The sequence below is a fragment of the Strigops habroptila genome, chromosome 1 (assembly GCF_004027225.2).
Source record: "Strigops habroptila isolate Jane chromosome 1, bStrHab1.2.pri, whole genome shotgun sequence".
Classification (NCBI taxonomy): Eukaryota; Metazoa; Chordata; class Aves; order Psittaciformes; family Psittacidae; genus Strigops; species Strigops habroptila.
Window position 1 is genome coordinate 90,589,668 of NC_044277.2, and position 19,101 is coordinate 90,608,768.

At 43.5% G+C, this 19,101-nt stretch overlaps 1 protein-coding gene across 23 annotated transcripts in view; it reads left to right on the top strand.

The window, feature by feature from the left end:
- Nucleotides 1–19,101, top strand: part of ATXN1 (ataxin 1) — a 224,454-nt gene that overhangs the window by 26,218 nt on the left and 179,135 nt on the right. For 18 of the 23 annotated variants that reach the window (XR_003991124.1, XR_003991126.1, XR_003991127.1 and 15 more), the window contains one exon: nucleotides 4,480–4,578. The exons of the other annotated variants lie outside the window; for them this stretch is intronic. The gene's annotated coding sequence lies outside the window, so the exon portion shown is untranslated. The remainder of the gene's footprint in view (nucleotides 1–4,479; nucleotides 4,579–19,101) is intronic. 23 annotated transcript variants of the gene reach the window in all.

Sequence of the window (19,101 nt, forward strand, 5' to 3'; positions counted from 1 at the left end):
CTGCACACCTTCTGCATGGTTTCAGGGTACCCAGAAAATATTAAGGCAACTAATTGCTAAGCCTGGAGGTTTTTAAAATACACCCCAAATGCTGCATAATGTCTATAACCCAAACTTTTCTGTCCTTCAGGAGCGTTGTCCCTTTGGGGTAACTGAATACCACATGGGATAATGGATACAACAGTGTTGCACCATACATTCCTAACTGCAGGGAAAATACACCTTGCAGTCTTCCCTGGAGGTTGCATACTGCCAAGTGTGGCTGGTTAGTGTCGGTTAATTGGTTTGCAGTGTAAGGGTGGTTTTTAGATTGTACTCTGTGGTGGCAATAGTGACCAGAGGCTGTGGTCTGTGAACCTGCCTCTGAAGAGCCATGACTCAGGAAAGCAAGCTAGCTGTCAGCTGGCACTCCACTGCTCTGTGGAGGGCTTTGCTTTTACCAGCAAAACCTTAGGGAGCTTGCAAATGGGAAAAGATTGAAAGCCTGCTCTGCCTTTCCAGAGGTGAAGTGAGATCATAAAGTTATCTTTTTGGTGCACTGATGGTTTTGTAGATTATTAAATGTATTTTTTAATTTTCAAGTCATTTCTCTTCCTTCTTTCCTGTCCACCTTTGTCTTTCTCTTTGAATATATGTGCAGCTTTTTGATATCCAAAATTCTTCATTGATCTAATAAAGTAATGAAGTGGGGTGACTTTGAAAACACTGTAGGATAGCTTAGTGAATTTATTTTAAAATCAGTTTTTAATGTACAGCAACTTCTTTAAAGTCCCCAAACATTCTGCGAGCAGTGTTGTGTTTTATGGCTGTTTTCAGAGAACTTGAGGGTTTGCTGGAAAAATCATCCTGGGGAGTAAAATATTTTCTGTTTGTTTTCATTACAAAAGGGAATAAGCCGTTACTGTCAGTGTTTGTGGGAATCCATCCATTCGCAAGATCTTGTGGTATATGATAATACTCCCCTGGTCATTTTTGAGATACTGAAGCATGGAAATGAAACCTCCTAATTTCATTATGTTGATATATGCAAATAATCCTTTTTTCTCCCACAATTTTTTTTTGTGCTATGTCTGACAATTTTTTAAGCATTCCAGTGTACCCCTGGTAGATGGGCCCAAAACAAGAGAAACCAGTCCTGAAAGTTCAGCCTGGCTCATACCAGAGTGTGCCACCTCTCGCTTTGTTGCGAATTCACATCAACCCACTGGCATGATAACGTGGAACAAGCTGTGGAGTCGTCTGCAACTTTGCTTAATCTTGAGCAGTCAGGCTGGCAAGAGAGTGGAAAATGCTCTTCTGCGGGAGGTTTGATGCTTAGGAAAGTCTGAGATGGAGCACAGATTTGTGCCGTGTACAAGAGTAAATTCCCTCTTGGATGGCGATGGCCTTGCTCCTGTCCCATGCCCATTGGTGCCGTGGTTCAAGGTGACAGAGGAGGAGCAGCAGGTCGTGCCCAATTCCAGTCTGTGTTCTCCTGGTGCTTTGGTGGGCCTTGCCCATGCATGGTGACAGGGATGTGCCCACTGGGGTGTTTGCTCAGGCAGTGTTCTTCATGCTAGGACAGTTAGGAATCATGGAGCCTTGCTGGAGTTCAAGTGAACTGTGTAATTAGCATCATTTTAGCTTCCAGTCGGTTCTAATAGTACCAGGAGGCTGTTTCTGCTTTGCATAACTTACTAGAAAGGATATTTTTACTTTCCTACATGTACGCCTTACACAGAAGAACATGCGGTGTGGCTTTTTGTCAGGAGACAGCATGAACTCTGTTTTCCAGTGTCATGACCAGCAAGTGTGAAATCTGCATCAAAATGCTTTTCCCAAGTGTCTTCTAGGCTGACAAGGGAGAAGTACTGCTGTGTGTGCTGGATGCTCATACCTGAGCTTGGGGCAGATACCTGCTCTGGTCCCCGCTGGCGTCAAGGGACTTTTTCCTTCGAGTTTGTTAGTACTTGAACTGGGGAAGTGATCTGAGAAATCTTCCAGCCTGAAGGATGAGGTAGGAATGGATAGGAGGAAGCCTAAGTGATATGAGGGAAGCAGTAGGCTAGAAGGAAGGTCCAATAAAATCAAATAACAAAACACACCCATAAAACTGCAGGACCACAAGTTTGAAAGAGTAGCTCTGTGCTTACATGCTTGGCACAGCTTTAATTTCTAATTTGTCCTCCTTCAGGCTTCCTCCTAGCAGAGAGGTGGTCTGTGTGCCTGCTGTCTGCAGCTGGAGAGTCCCTGGTCTAGTCATGCCAGTGGTGGCAGAGTGCCATAGCTAGGGGAAATAACGGTCTTGCCCATAGCAGTCATTGCTCTTGGGTGGGTGTGCTTGGCTGGTTTTCCAGATCATAGGTTTCAGGCAGTAGGGCATTAGAAATATTATAGGCTATTAAATATATTGTTGGAACATTTGGCTGCACTAAGCACCACTTTTAATAGAGTTCAGATTTGAGATTTTTAGGACTGAGAGGGTTTGGACATAAACTTTGTTAATTTGGTTTTGAAAAGGGAAGTTCTTTCACACTTTGAAGGAAAAAAAACCCATGCAGACAGAACTGCAAGTCTCTTCCTTAAATCAAAGTTTTCTGCCTGAAATGGGAACAACTCAGCAGAACAGTTTAAGTAAACATGGCCATAACTGCTTATCTGAGACACTGGCATCCTCTCTTCTTACTGTGTTTTTTGTGGTATCCTGGCATCACTCAGTCACTGATGTGTTTGTTCTCACAGAACCTCCTTCACAGGCATATACTTTTACATCCAGGATTTGAGGCTTCATCTGAACAGCTCATTCCAGGAGCGTAGGTTTTCTACACCTATGTAGACAAGATTTTTGAATTGCTGTCTGAAAGGTCTTTCCCCCTCCAGCCCCCACTTTCTTTCTACCTCTGTCGTGGCTTCTACATTTATTGTAGGCGAAAAAACAGGCAACTGTTCCTGAGTCATCTCAAGTTAGTGTTCAGCAGAGAACAGGCTAAAATCTAGGCCAGAAATGGCAAGTGACTGGTGATGTCCAATTGTAGCCTATGTGGGGAGTCAGTGCGTGTAGTAAAAACACTGAGAGACTGGCCGAAAATCACGTGTGTATGTGAGAGGGCAAGGAGTTAGGTACTGTGATCTAAAGCTCGTGCCTGAGCGTCGGATCATTTTCTTCTGCTAGGTAGAAAAAATGTGCTGTATTGTGAGAATGGCTTGTTGATACCTGACAGTGAAGCTCGGGTAGGTTTTGCCCGAGTGTTAAAATACTGTAGACTTACGCTGGGTCTCTTACCCAGGGAGCACTGCTACATGTAAGTAACTTTTGTGCACCTAAGTGCTTCCAGTGTACCGAATTGAAACTTCATTATTAAAAATAATCTTTAATATTTTGCATCTGTGACCAGCTTCTAAAGGACCAATTTGTTTTAATTTGTACATGAACAACAACAAAAACATTTTAGCTACAGAATGTAGGATAGTAATTTATTTGATAGGTCTAGTAAAGTAAAACCTTCTAATATTTGGCAGAGTACTTCTTCATATTCTGTAGCATTCTTTAAAGTAATGGAAGAATAAGAAATGAGAAGTGAGAGAAGCTTTTCTTTTAATGGGAATTAATATGTATACATTTATGAGGCTGTAGTATATGTTCCTCCTCTTTTTGGCTATGTTATAAAGAACAAACTAAAAAAAAAAAAAGAAAAGGAATGCTCTGCCCCTCTCTCTGCCAGTTCCATCATGCTCCAGACAATACTGCATTAGGACATGGGAAGTGATCTCAGCCTTATTTTCAGTTATATTTTTAAAAATGGTGTTTCTTGGTGAAATAGTCTCCAAAATTATAAAGCTAGTACACATGCAAGTGTAAGTATCTTGCACTGCCGATGCCAATCTAGTACGTAAAGAGCTTCACAACTGTTTGTATTTGCTCTTCTTTCATAATGGGCTGTAACTTGTTTACTAATGCTTGAAAGCATGTACACATCAAATAAATCTCTGGTATTTGGGCCATAGTGTACCAGTATTATGCAAAAGGAAGATTAACCACACTCTGTATTAAGCTACGATCCACTTTACTCTTGATTCCTAGCTATACTAAAACAACCAAACCATCAAAGAACAAAATTAGTGGAAGGCTTCCTCAGACAATAGATTTATTTCCATGTTTATTTGCATTATTGTTAAGGGCAATCAGAAGAGCAAATCTCTTTGGGGCTCAGGGCATTATAAATTAATCATAAGATACGAAGTGAGCTTTTGGGTGTGGAAAACTAGCAACAGATGCAAATGCTAAATAGCTGCATCGTATGGTGTTGCTGCAACAGCTGAGAGACAATACGTGCGCTTTGGCTGCTGGTGCTGTTAATAGATGGTCTTTAGCAAGCATTGTATTGGCAAATCTGACACAGAATGAATTTGCAACAGTGACTCAAAAGACTTTCCTAACATGAAGCATCTTTATTGCATATCATTTTAGCTCTTTCCTGTTTTTACTCTGTTCTCTTTCAGTGAAAAGGTCAAGAAAAGCAGTAGCTCAGTGGCTGAATTTTTCAGAAGTGCTTTACAGCGGGGAAAGTGGGGAAACCTCTTAAAGTGGTGTCTTAATCAGTAAGTTAAGCCTTTTGTTCCTCAGTTAATTTATTTTCCCTATTTTTTCATTGATTCTGACATATCAGATTAATTAAAGTGACTTTTAAGGTATCTCCAGGCAGGTGCAGAACTCCTCATCCCCACCTCAGCTTTCCCCCTCCCCCAGGGTTAGCCTTTGCTGTATGAAACCTGTCAGCCCACTTTGCTAGACATGGTAACGTTGAGTCAACTCTGTAGTTCTGTAACATGACTGCCCATCTGCAGTGAATGTGGTTGGTTGCTGTATTCGGGTTCGGAGAATTACAGTGTGCCTCTTTCCTCTTCACTTTCCCTGCACATGTGTGTGCATGCACCCACACGCTTGAATAACACTCTCCCTTTGTCATTGCACTCTGAAAGCCACCAGCTGCATTAGCTGAGATTTTCGGAGTCCGGAACAGGAGCTTTGTAAGCAGTAAGATAGGTATATTTGATATTGCTATTGCTGTCACTATCAGGAACTAAAAAAGAGAGAACTCTATCCTTTACAGTAAAAGACAGAAATGGAGGCACACGGGAAGATTTTCTTGATGTAGCTAGAGCTTCAGCTAGTGCTGGTGCCTTACTGTTGATTCAGATTGAATGTCAGGGCCTTAAAAAGTTAAGTGCTGAATATTCAAATGTGATTTATAGCATTAAATGAGGATGGCTTATAAGATTAATAGCCTTCAGGGTGCTAAGTATTTCCAACTGAGGCCAAAAGGACTTTCAACTGGTCAGCAGTTCCTGTGATTGGGCCTGATCCTGCTTACTGTGCTTTTCTTGCACACCTAGTATTGCTACATTTTTCGCAGGTATGAATTTCTTTGCTCACATCTTTTCATGCCTCATTTGCTAACTCTTCTGTTCTGCAAAATTGGCAGGATGACAGCAAGCAACTCCCTCATCCTTTTGTGTTAGGACTAATCCTCAGGGTTCTTTCTGATGTGTCTCCAGAAATACGTATTCAGCTTAGGCTGAATGCTGATTTGATTTGTACTATTAAAATGTGGACAGTGCAGATCACTTTCTGAATATTTTCTGTCTCTTAAAAAGAAACTGTTGTAGAGGTGTACATGAACAGTTCCAGAGTTTTAAGCTCTCTGTCACATAAAAAATGTTTTTAAAATACAGATGTGCTTTGGCATATGCCTAACTACTTTGCTGAATCTCTACATTTGGCTTTATTTAGCATACTTGGAGCTTTACAAGTAACAATTAGCTGACCAGTCATTTAACAGGCTGTGGTATTTTAGTGCTCTGAATTGAGTTATTCTGTTTTGGTGTGATAGACAGATTTTTATTTTGATTTCAGATTATATAACTTGTTTTTACTTCAGTCTTTTTTTGCTCGACATATGATTTAATTAAAATTTTGTTGCAATGATTGATAGTTACTTTATTTGATAACTGTTTATAAGCATTAATTTGTTACTTTTCCAGTGTACTGATATTTGTCAGAAAAGAATGATATTAATTTTTTTTGTCAATGAAAATGAGGCTATAAATGACTGTAATTTGGGATACATTTCTAGTATGAGCAAACAGTATTCCCTTGGTGAGTTTTCTGCTATGGAAAACTGGGTTATTGTAGTGTATTTTAGAAAAGACCTGTATTCTTCTAAAGAGGAATAGTATTGTGCAACACCTGGAAACGATAAGAAGAATCTAAATGTATGTGTATTTGTATTCAAAGTATGCCTCAGCATCTGCCATGTTGTTCCTTCTGGTTCACACAAGGGACTGGAAATGGTTGGTTGCAGGTTCTGTTCCTGATTTTTTTATTTTTTACCCCAGTTCTGTAGGACATGAGGTGAATGATTGAACTCTGTACACCTCAGCGCAGTCACCGGCCACGTTCTTCCCAGAGTGCCCTGTGCCTGCCACTGGCGCGGCTGTGTTAGGTCCTGAGGTGGTGATACCCGCAGGCACTGAAGGTGAAAATAAGTCACACAGGTGTGCGACTTTGTATTTTACTGTCAAGTACAAAAGGATTTAGCAAAATTAGGACTCAAGAGTAAGCTGTGGGAGGAGGGAGATACAATGTATTCGTCCCTGCTAAAATCACAGTATCACATTCTTGGCAGCATCACTGAGCTCCACAGTAACTTCCGGTTTGCAGTTCAAAAATGCACCAAATAGCATATACTGTTTAATTCTGGGTTGCATTACACAACAGAAATCGATTGCCTCAGTGAAGCACATCTGCGTTGCGAGAATAAACCCTCCTGGGAAGTAAGCGCATCTTCCGCAGAAGTTGGAGTGAGGCGTGGGCAGGGCATTGCTATTTTGGCAAGCAAAGGGAGCCAGCGTTGGAAAGCTGCCTCACCTTTCACTTTCCATGGAACTTACCCTTTCTCCCTGTTTCAGGCAACAGCCACTGCCACTTGCTTCTCCTAGTGCTGGTGTGGGCCTGGGGATGCTTTCCATGGTTGATTAAAGCATGAATATGGGTGTTGGGAGCCATGAAGATGTCTTCGCTGTCTGGCTGGCTTGTTTGTGATCTCTGAACAGGATAGGCTATTAGGGAGCAATAATGCAATTATTAAGTAAGGAATACAATTCAAAAATCATCTGGAAGAGCTAAGAAAATGTTTTGATTTTTATTAAAAAAACCTAACCAACCAAACCAAACCCGCACCTTTGCGAGAGTATCTTCTTTAACTCGTAAGTCGGCAGCAGTTGATGGCAGGTACAAAATTCGTGTCATTTTTATACTGTGTTTCATTTGGCTTCTTCCAAGCCTCTTGCTTGCTGGAAGCAGAGTCAGGCTCCTGCTGTCTCAGTTCAGCTGAAGTTCTTCTGTCATCCTAAAGCTCGGTTATTAACCCTCATATTCCTCTTGTCAGCAAGCATTATGTTTTTATGGCAGCATGTAGCGAAGACTCTCCAACAGTGCCCATGACAATGTAATTGGACCTCTCTGTCTGATAGAAATTACTCTCTCTTTAATGGGGGACTCTGGATGCTTTCTAATGTGGCTTGCTTTGAAGCAGGCTGGGTGTCTGGTCAGCCGGTCTGTAATGTGGGTGCACAGAATTTCACCTGGCACTATAAGTGGTTATTCATGGTTTGCTGTTAAACTGCAAAACTGAAGTAAGTGAGTGAGACTCCCCAGGGGTCTGTCCTGGCTTTGGTAATACTCACTGTTTTCATTATTGAAATGACTGATGGAGCAGAGAGAGCAGTTATTAAATTTACATAGGATAAGAAGCATGGAGGTGCTGCAGGCTCCTTGTAGGGCAGGCTTAAAGTTCAGACTTGCCCTGGCTAAGTGGAGGAATGGTTTGGGGGGAAAAAAACCCCAGGATACGAACTTAGAAGCAGTGTACAGGGATAGAAATACCCAGTTGCATGACGCCAGATGGAGAACGGCTGACTCAGTAGTGGTCCTACAGAAGATTTGTGAGCTGGAATTGGGCTGTGCCAGAGGCAAATTGGCCTGATTTAGTTGAATAGGGTGTTAAAAATCACAGCTGGTTCCCAGACCACCAGTGAAAACCAGCCTGCGGCATGTCCTGCTCTGCAGTCCCCAGGCAGCTGGGTTGCCAGTGCTCTGATGAGTGGGCAGCGCTTCCTTCCCTCCCCTGCCTGCTTCTGCTCCAACCCTGGAGCTGACGACCCTGCAGCTCTATCATGAGCACCAGCAGGGAAGAACCCCAGCTCAGCTCCTCCAGACCTCGTCCATGTGTGCAGGACAGTGCATGTGAAGGGAATCATAGACCTGAGACTGTGGGTGTTAAACAGTTGTACAAGGAACAAGGTTTACTCATCCCTGCCCCTCAGAAAAGCACTGTTTTGGGGTGTGTAAAGAAAAGGCACGAAATAAGCTGTCCACTCCACTCAGTGTTGGAAGTGGCTCAACATATAGTTTGGGGCACAACATAGTCAAGAGCCAGCTGGATGGCATCCAGGGAGAAGACAATGAAAATGATCAAAGATTTGGAAAACATGACCTGGGAAAGAAGATGAAAGAAATGGGATTGTTTAGTCTACAGGCAAGAAGGCCAGTAACAGACATGATAGCAGTGTTCAAGTATGTGGAAGGTTCCTACAGGGAGGAAGGGAATAAACTGTATTGCACAACTGCAGGGGTTAGGATGAGAAGAAATGCACTTAATTTGGAGGTGGCTAGACTTAAGTAAGCACTTAAGAAAGCTTTCAGGTGATAAGGGTATTTTGATGCTGTAGTCATTTGCCTTCGAGAAAGCCATGGAAGCATCGTCACTGGAGGTTTTTATAAAACAGACAAACCTCCTCCAGGAATATTTTGGGCACTGCTTTGGGGAAGGAGGTGGAACATATGCTTCTGAAGGTTGTTTCCCCAGGAAATAATGAAGATTATTTCTTTTTGCGATCCTGTGGACTTAGGTAATCTCAAATAACCCAACAAATAACTCCACAGATAGTGGCAGTTTGTTATTGCAACATATTGGTGGTAAATAGACGGCTGATTTATGCACAAAAGAATGGTGATATTATCCTTCTGCTCCCTGTTCTAGTTTTTAAGAAAGAAAAAAAAAAGAAAAAAATCTGAGTAAGCTAATTTTACTGGAACATTTCAAAAGGCTGTTCCTGTAAATATATTACTCTATCCAGAAATAGAGGAAGTAATGTTGGTTGGCTGTGCTTATTGAAATATTGTGCAAACACAATCAGTACTCGCTAATACATAGCGTGGCCGTAGTAAAGCCAGCAGTACTCCATGAGGTATGGGAGTTTTACAGTAGAGCTGTGAAAGAGAGATGTTATATTTTCGACCTAAATGTTCTTGCACTTATGTACCTTTTTTGGGCAGAGTCAGGGAGCAGGCTGAGAAGAACTAGGCTTTAATTACCTCACTGCTATCTATATACATAAGTTATTCTTCTCTGTTTTCTTGTTACATTAAGTGCATGAGGCAGCAATTGAAGAACAAACCTCAAACGTGTCCTTTGCTTCTTAAGCCAAAAAGCACTTCGGCAGCTCCTGCAGCCACCATGGTTGCATCTCCCAATGTGTTTGCCATTCAGCATATGGGAGCAGCCCAGAGGGAAAGGGGAGGTTCTTCCCCATAGTGTAACCTCCTGACTTGAGAAATGGCTTGCGGTGTCCCCATGGGCACCTTCCTCCTCCTTTCGTTGTTGCGGAGGATCACCTCCATGACTTTGCAAGTTTTTGCAGGTCCCCTGAAGCCTTCTAACTCAGTTGCTGCTACAGAACAAAAAAGTATTTTTCTTTTTGAAACACAGCTTCCCCTGTCCCCCTTGCTGGGCAGTGCAGGGAAGAGCAAGTCTGTGCTGCTGCAGTCTGTGGGAACAGCCTAGGTGGTGGAGGTTCTGCAAGACACGTGTAGGAGAGATTCCCGAGTTGGTAGGGCCAGGCAGTTTGGATCTGGTAAGAGCAGCCAGGCTCCTTGTCTCCTCAGTGCAGCTCTAGGCTTGAAAGCCCTGAGCAGTGTTTCGTCACTGTCATCCTGGGACTAGGAGCACTGGCGGAGAATGGTGCAGAGTCACCATCTGCCCAGCGCGGATCTAGCAAGGCTTATCGTAATCTTGGCAGGATCCACGCTAACTCCGAGCAGTCAGACATCACCACGTGTTCATGTCCCCAGCCATGCAGCGCTGTGCTTATGCCAAGAAACCTGCTGCTGAGCCAGTCCTCGCACTTGTGCATCTGGAAGAACTGCCCCGAGCACTCAAGAGTTGCTGGCCGATATCTCTTTGCAAAAGCTTCCTCCTTCTAGTTTGCTGCTATGCAGGTCTGTGTCCTGATCGGGTGTGGTAACAGAATGAGGGCATGTATTCACATGTGCATATATGTGCTTGTATTTTAGCCTCTTGCCTTTCTTAAATGTGAAACACTAGTGTGCATTTGTGTGTGTCCTTGTCTATCTGCCATGCATCAGCAAACTAACATTCTTCTTCATGATCTTGAGTGTCCCATCTCATGAGAAATGAATCAGCACTGCTGCTTCTGTGGAGGGTTCTTCAGGGGGACTTAAATTGCTGCTTTCAATTGTGATTAAAATCAGCAAGCAGGAAAACCTTATTAAAATAATCAGCTTCTAAATCTTGTTTTGCATTTACTCTTTTTAGTTATTGTCCTTAAAGAAGGGAATGCTTTCAGTACTTGAAGTAATATTTTTTTTTAAAACTTAGTCTACGTTATATTTCTACAGATGTTCCACCAGCAATCTGGTGCAATATGGATTTCTGTGGGCCTGTAGTTGTTCTGTGTTTTCCGTTCACTGTTTACTAGATTATATTTTTGCATGTATCAGGCTACATTCACATGAAAATAAATGTTCAGCAAAAATGCTCAAAAGGAGATTTTGAAACATTTCTGTCACATAACTAAATGCTTCCTTAAAATAGGAGCTGGGAAATAGGAGGAAAAATACAAAAATACCCACCCTTGTTTTGCATTAAAATTAAGCCATTTTTTTAAAAAGAACAGTTAATTGTAGTTGTTAAGTAATTTTTTTCTTTTTTTTTTTTGTCATGGTATCTTAGATAAGAGTTTTGCAGGTCATAGATCCTGAACTCTTGCACATCACTTCCATTAAGAAATTACTTGAACTCCTATTTTCTTTTACAACTTCCAGTTCCTTTCTGCTGTCTGTAAGTACTTAACCCAGCCTGCTAAATGCACTGAAATGATGAAGATACCGTATCTGGCCTGGCGGAAGAGACTGCTACTGCGAGCTGATCCGTCAGTTCTGGTCTGAGAAGTGTAGTCAGTAACTGCTATCAGTTCCAAAGTTTGATTTTTCTTTGAGACTCCAGCAGCAAACACATCCTTCTCTAAATATGACTTGAAAAACCAACCTGACTTCAAACAGTTTTGATAGATACAGTATTTAAATGTAATATGGATCGTCACAACTTAAACTATGTCTTAATTTACAGACATAAATGCATGAGAGGGAAGTCACTTATATATTAATCCATATGTGGGAGGTGGTGACCTAGCTCCACTGTGCCTAGAGGGAGAGAAGAGGGTTGCATAGCAAACTCGGAGAGGAACAGGGCTTGAGGCTTTGCCGTTGTGTTCCCAGTCACGTTCTTGGATCTTGCAAAAGTGACTCTGTCTTTCACATTCATCCAGTGGTAAATGAGGAAGTGAAACTGAGCACTGTTGAGAGATTTTAGGAATAAAGTTAGTAATTTTATTTTCTGCTGTGCTACATAATCTCTCTGAGGAAAAGGCAGCAATGGCTGTTGGTCCCATGGGGGCAGCAAGCTCAAGGCACATATGGATCAAATGTGAGAACACTGATCACTTGTGGAGTCTTGTGCTTTTCGTCTCAAGGAGCTTTGCAAACATGAGCTGGACATAAAGATACGAGACAAGCACATTTTCTTTACCTAGTGCACATTATGAAGGCCAGCTCTTGGAAACTGGGGATGGAATTAAAAATGAGGGGCTGAGATAAATCTTCAGAGATGTGCACAGGCGAAGGATCAGGTGATTCCCCCTGTTCCATCTCTGTTAGCCATGACTTCTTTTGCTGTGCACACTTGCTGTCATTGCCTCTGGTCAGAGTTCACATGGGAAGAAGTTACTGCTCCTAGCATATACTGTGCTGGTTAACACTTAGCAATGTGAGCTCTGTGCTCTACTGCTTACACCTTTCCCTTCTGCTCTCGTAGCCTGACATCCATCCTCGGCCACCTTTGATGCAGGGTGTCACCCTTGCCTAGCTATGTCTTACATCTTGGGTTAGATGGATGCGTGCATCTGATGGCTTCTTTAGAAAGCGGATGTGCAGAAGTATGTATATTGCCAGGGGATTGTGACCAAGAGATGTAGGGACCTTTTTGCAGACCTATCAGTGATGGTTTGTCATCAATTCGTCACCATTTAGCAGCCTCTGTGGTGAGAGCCCCAGAGCCCTGTGGTGGGAGTTACATCGGTGCAGCACTTTTCCGTGCTGGGGACAAGAGAGTCCTCACTGAGCATTCATGAGAGTTCTGATCACAATTTGTTGCTAATTGGGTTAGCTGACGCTCTGTGTCCATGTGCAAATTCTGCAGCGTGTTTCAGTGATCACTTGCAGAATGTATAGAAGCACTTGCGTCGTGAACTCAAAGAAAATCAAAGAGCCCACAGAGTGTGAAAATCAGCATTAAAATGGGTATAAGGGTGTTTCTGCATGGGCAGACCCTTCAGGGGGAAACAGAAGATTAGAAGATTAGACTCTGAAAAAAAAAGTTGTGCATCAGCTTCCAAGAATCCTGGACATTTAAACTTTTTATTTTTTTATTTTTTTTTTTAAACATATTGCCAGTGGAAGCTGTAATCAGGAGTATGCTTGTTTATAGAGCTACAAGGGGGAGGTCAGCACAGTGATTTGTGGTTGCAGACGATTCACTGCCGCTGCAGCCAGCGGATGGTGGGCAGGGTTGGGTGGATTTCAAGAGCACCAGAGACACTAACTGCAGGCACCTAAGAGTGACCTTCTGCAAATGAGTAAAGAGAGCAGTTCCTCTGCAGGCAGGCCAGAAAATGGAACTAGCAGCTAGCAAAGCCTCTAGACAAGATTAAAACCGACAGGAAATGAAAACTTTACTTCACTGTTTCTCTTACAGGCTGACCGCCCTCCCCCTTTGCTAATGCTCGCGATGTCCATAGCAGAGCAGTTCCTCTACCTACTTCTTGGAAGGCGCACGCTCGGGTTAGAAAAGTCCGTGACCAAAGTGCAGAGCAAAGCTCTGCTGTCAGTGGGACTGCATGAGCCTTGGCTCTCAGTCCAGCTTTATTTTAGACAGGCAGTTACTGTCAGTATCTCCAGAAAGCTGCATTTGAAAGCAAGGACGTGTGTAAAGAAGGAAAGTATGGCTCTTTCCTGTCTCTCTCTCTCTCTGTGCCTGTTGATCTGTTACAACAGATCTGCTGCTGTGCAAAGTGTGTTAGGCTCAGCAATTACTCTTCCTCAGCATACCTTTCAACTTTTGAAATCTGTAAATAAGAATGTTTGGAGCAGGGGGAATAGACACACCTTCTAACTCCATTGAAATACTTGGACACAACATGCTTATTTTGGCAGGACAGACTGGGAAAAGTGAAATATATATATATATATATTTTGCTAGAGTATAGGGGCTATTTCTCCCAAATAAAACAGCTGGCATGTATATGTGGCTAAAGCAGATTTGCTCTAGATTTATGCTAGTCATGCTATGAGCTGCACTAAAAGAAAATGAAACAAGTCATCTTTCATCCTCCTCAAATGCAGACCTTTGCCAAAGTTTGTTTCTTAGAAATTGGATGAACCTGGTGAAGCAGGATCTTGTGTCTAAAAATAGAGCATTTTACTTATACCCTCGCAGGCAGGGTATAATTTTACCTCAGCCAAGAAATGAGATGAAAGGTGATTTGAGCTTTGCCTTATGTCTCTGTCCTCTTTGAGCTTGTGACAGAGGGCCCTCATCTTTCCTGATTAGGTTCAAAAGTGCAGTGAGTAGGGATCCTGACAGTGAAGAACCCCATTGCAGGTCATTTTATGGGGTCAGGGCAGCAGCTGCCTTTTGCAGGTAATGTGGCCTTGTGTATGGCTGTATGGTTTGTGCTATCCAAGAATGCGTTGCTTGGATTCTTGGGGCTAAATGTTCTACTTTCACAGCAAAATGGGGTTTGCAGTCCTCAATGAAAAGATGGAGCTTTAAACCTCAGTTTTGCAAAGCCGCCTGAGCTGCAGGTATGCTGGAGTATAGCTCCACAAATAGCCCTAGCTGCTCTTTCGGCTTCTAGAGGTGCACATGATCTGTGTGGCTGCAGCTCCGTCCTGGCTCTGTGAGGCAGAAAGGGGCTGGGGGGACTGCAGTGCTGCAGCCTCCTGCCCTCGGCACCCACCAGGAAGGCAGAGTCTGACTAGCAGGAGTAGAAAAGCTGGCTGTCAGCCCGGTTGAATGCCATGATCCCAGTGACAGCTTCCTTCCCCTTCTCTTCCTCCCCACCCCGCGACTGAGTGGTTCCGAGGGTGGTGTCCCAGGGCACTCGTCAGAGTGTGTGTGTGTGGTGGTGGGGTTGCTGTTGCTTCGCTTTTCAGTGCCTTTTTGCATGTGAATCTGTCTGCACCTGTTTGCCTGCTGCTTTTCTGACTGTGCGCGGCGTGCTTTGATTCACAGGATCGCGAGCATACGAGCCAGCGCAAGCTTGGCACGACCACTTCATTAGAGCAAAGGAGGCCTGTGTCCTGCAGGGTTGTTTTAGTAAAGACGTGTCCCATCTGCTGCTTCTTATCACCCTTTTTATCTGTGCTGCTGACTCATGCAGTGTGGTGTGCTCAGCTCTCCATTGCAGTCACATCACACTTTGCATTACCTTTACTATGACTCACGCTTGTTTTTTCACTTGGCAGGTGTCAAGCCAAAAACAACCCAGTCTTGCCCTTCTCTTGTGTGTTCTCTCCTAGCCTACCCTTTACCTCCACGTCTTGTCTTCCTGTCATAATCTTGTCCTTCTCCTTCCAACCCAAATGATTCTGTGATTCCTCAAGTAAAACATCTGTAACTAAGTTTTAAGCTGTGTAATTTAATCCTTATAGCATCTCTGCACCTGAGGCTATTGAGGTTGCTAGGCTTGTCCTAAAATACATTACTTGTTTCTTCTGTTTAAAAAAAAATTCATTTTTGTTAATGTTTCGGTGTGAAATTTTGCACTGGGACATGTGCATCTTTCATATGTAGATATGTAGTATATGCACACCGATCCAAAGCCTCTTGACTTCAAATTTGCCTGCGTATTGGGCTAATGAGACCACAGCTTCAGACAACTTGTGCTGAGCTTTTCCTTGCTTGCCCTTGGCCTGTAATTCCAGAATCAGCTCCTAGACCAAGGTGTGCGTCTTGTGTGTGCAGTTGGTAACTCACTAGACCAAGCTTGAAATCACTGCTTGAAGTGCTAATGTATTGTTTCCAGGTTGAAGAGGAGGTCTGAGTTGTGCTACTGAAGGCTTGGTATTTCCTTGCTTAGGTGAAGGGAATTTTGCCAGTGATCTTTTTGTGGACAGATTGTATCCCTTTAGCCCTTTTCAGTGCTTAGATCCCTAAATCCTTTTTCAAAGGTACATACTCCACTGAGGACAGATGATTGGCAAAGGTTGCTGTAGCGTTAAACTGATGCTGAGTTCTGTATCTTACTGTCCTGAGCCCTTGGTCACATCAAACTTCTGCTGAAACTGGCAGTCTGGTTTGCCAGTTTGTGTTTGTCAAGCCAAAATGTGTTTGCCTTGAATAAACCTTGTAGAATTGGGCTTGTATACTGCTGTTGTGATAACTACTTTGATATCGTAGAATGTGGCCTAGAAATGAAGGACAGAAATTCTAGGAAAAAGCTTTAAAACAGGAAGGTGGGATAATGCCAGATTTTTTTTATTTAAGAAAGAAAAAAGTTCTCCCCATATTCTTCTAGCAAAACACGTTTAGATTGCTGTGTCAATTTTCTTTTTTAGGAGCAAAATTATACTTTTTTTTTTAATTGGGGTGCACAAATGATGAGAACATACAGCTGTCTCTTCTAGACTTGTGTGTAGAAAACAGTTTTCAGTACTAAATGTGTGACATTTTTTTTAGACCAAGCTGCTTAAAACTTTTCCAGAGGTTGAGTGCGTGATAGATTTATCTGTGCCCTTGGACATAGAGTTGTGTGTGTGCCTTGGATGGATCGGGCCCTTCACTGCTAGCAGCTTGGCCTGAAAATATCAGGGGGTATGTGGTTAAGTGCAGAAGCTTTATCCTTCCAAGCTTGTGGGGCTGGCCAACCATTGGCTTTGGTCTCTGGGCAGGTATGTCATGTCATCTCCCATTCCTGTCTTGCCTTCTTATTTAGCTCAGAAGCTTCATGGTGCTGCGAATTTGCTCTTGCTGGGTGTCCCTGGCAATGTGCTGCCAACTTTGTTGGTCCCTGGTGTAAATAAATGGGGCTAATCGTGATCATAAGCAAAATACTCCATTGTTTCTGAGAAGCATCTTATTTTCTTGTAAGCCTAAATTAATACACTCCATAACTCCAGTCCACACATGTACGGCCCTTCTGCACAATGCGTGGCATCTGAATAGGAAACGGGGGTTGCTTGTTCAAGGCCTTGACCCTTAAATGTTGTGCCTTTGTGAGAACATAACCATGGATGATATGTATAAGCGGTGCTGTCCCTGACTTGCTGTACATGGCACTGAGGTATGTCGTGGGCACGCGATGTGGTGCAGAGGAGATCAGTGCTTATCGATGGAGGTCCGTGTGCCTCGCAGTCACGTGCCGTGGCTGCACCCTTGGAAGACGGTGGCATGTGGAGACTTCTCTATTTTCTGGTTTCACTCGGGACGCGAGGGAGGAAGTGTGAGTGTGCAGGGGCCGGTGCCATTCCCTCCTGCCGGTCACTGCTGGGAGGCTCTCGCCTCGGCAAGAGCAAGGTAGCGCACCTCCTGCCTCAGGACACTGGGTGAGATTGGCACAGGCTTAGGTTTACTCCGTGGTTCATTTTACCCATATGCAAAACAGGTGTGTAATGGTACCTGTCTTTGTTGTGGAATTGAGGCATAATTAATTAATTAATTGATGTTCGCTAAATGCCCTGAGATCCAAGAATTGCTGTGTGTGCCCCAGAGCAGCAGCAACACTTTGAGGTTGGAGAACCATCTCTCCTCGCTTGATGAGGTTTCCCAAAAGGAGAGGCTCCAGCCCCTCCCTCCCCAGATCCTCTCCCATTTTTTTTGGATGAAGCAGTGCCATGCTGCACGTTAATTGTATGGCTTGCTCCTTCTGACTTCTGCCTAGATAAATAAATAAATAAGTAAACTGATGTGCTTAATGTAGTCAGCACGTAGGGCACTTGCCAAAGAATTTCACAAAGCAGCAGAGCTGGGTTGCCAAATGTCATGTCTTTTATATAAAGCATTCTTCAGGAAGCAAAGTTGCACAGGGAAAAGAAAAAAAACGGGAAAAAATGCTATAAAAACTCTCACTGCAGTAAGAAACATTTTCTTCCCCCACAGGGAGAATGTCTGGGCCATGTCATGGTGGGATCAAGGGAGTCTATTTTTATTTCATCTTAAAGGCCCCTCTCTCATTTCTTTCCTGCACTCCCCCTCCCAAAGAGGAACTTTCTACCGTGCTGGCTTGGAGAACTCAGTTTAGATTAGAGTTCAAAAACGGGTTGTGGGATGGTCATCTTATATGTGAAAATATTTGCCAGTGGATTTTGGGTGGAGAGAAAGCTGTTTAAACAGTGTCGGTGCCAGAATGTTTGTTAGTTTAATATGATTAATGATTGAGGAAAGCCAAAGGAGATTTTTTAATTTTACTTTTTTTTTTTTTTTTTTTGTGGGGAGCGTGGGGGAGGCAACAAAACTTCTGCATCAGGAAATAAGACCGTATGTTGTAAATGCACATGAATGTGGTTTTGTTGAGAGCTTATATGTACAGTGTATATGTTTAGGTGTGTCCACATTTAGGTGTGCACTGTGTCACCTCGGCGAGTCTGAGCTGCAGTGGTTCAACCCTGGCTCTCCTCTGACAGGTGGAGTTTGCTGTGGGATCTGTTGCCTTCAGAGAGGCTGGGTATCAAACTCTGCTTGAACCGCACCCCACAATGTGCCATGGGCTTGGAGAAGCCGAAGCAGAGGTGCCCTGGGGTGAGCCAGCCCCTGCTGTGTTTCCCCATGGGCGAATGATGATAGAGGGCACATGGGTGCCAGCAGGTGGCAGGCTGGAGTGGGCGTTTGGGGGTCAGCATTGTGGCCCATGGGCTATAGGCTGGGCATGGGTGTCCTGGGTGGCTGGGCTGAGCAGCAAGCAGAGTTTTGCGTGGTTTCAGGGCCCTGAAGGAGTACTCGACAGCATCTGGTTGCTGCTGCTGAGCTAACCCTGGTGCTTTTTGGTGATGAAGCCGTGGGAGGAGGAGTTTTGGAAATCACTCTTGTGTAGACTCATAGCATTGCTTCTGTTTATCCGTGTACTCCCAGTTCCTGTCTTGGGGCGGTTCTTGCAGTTCCAGAGGCCAGAATTTTTTCCTCTAAATTAAAGCTTTGTTTTGGCAGCGTGTTGTCTGTAAGTGTCTGCGCTCCCTACGGTGCTCTCAGCGCTGTGCGCTAACCACTTGACTTTTTAAGCCTGGTGTGGGCTTGCAGTGTGAACGTGGTTCACTGAATTGGTATCAGTAACAGAGAATTGGAGCTATACTGAAGTTTACAGAACAGCGTTCAAATTTATTTTCAGGACCTTAACCCTCTGTAGTGTTTTAGCTCATGGGAGTACTTAATCTAATAGCATAAGATGAGATCATTTAGGCAGTAGTGCAGCCTCACAACTCGGTCCTCCCATGCTATAGCTGCAAACTTGACTGAATACAAATTTAAACTATATATAGTACCATTTCTATCCGTATCCGTCACAGTTAGTTTGAACTTCCATCAGGGTTACTACATGGCACTGCAGAATAATTAACGCAGTATGCATTAGCAGTATGTTCATTTGTCCTATATTTTGTCAGAAGCAAATCAGCATCAATAGTTGGATGGGCATCAAGAGCTTCTGCTTTTG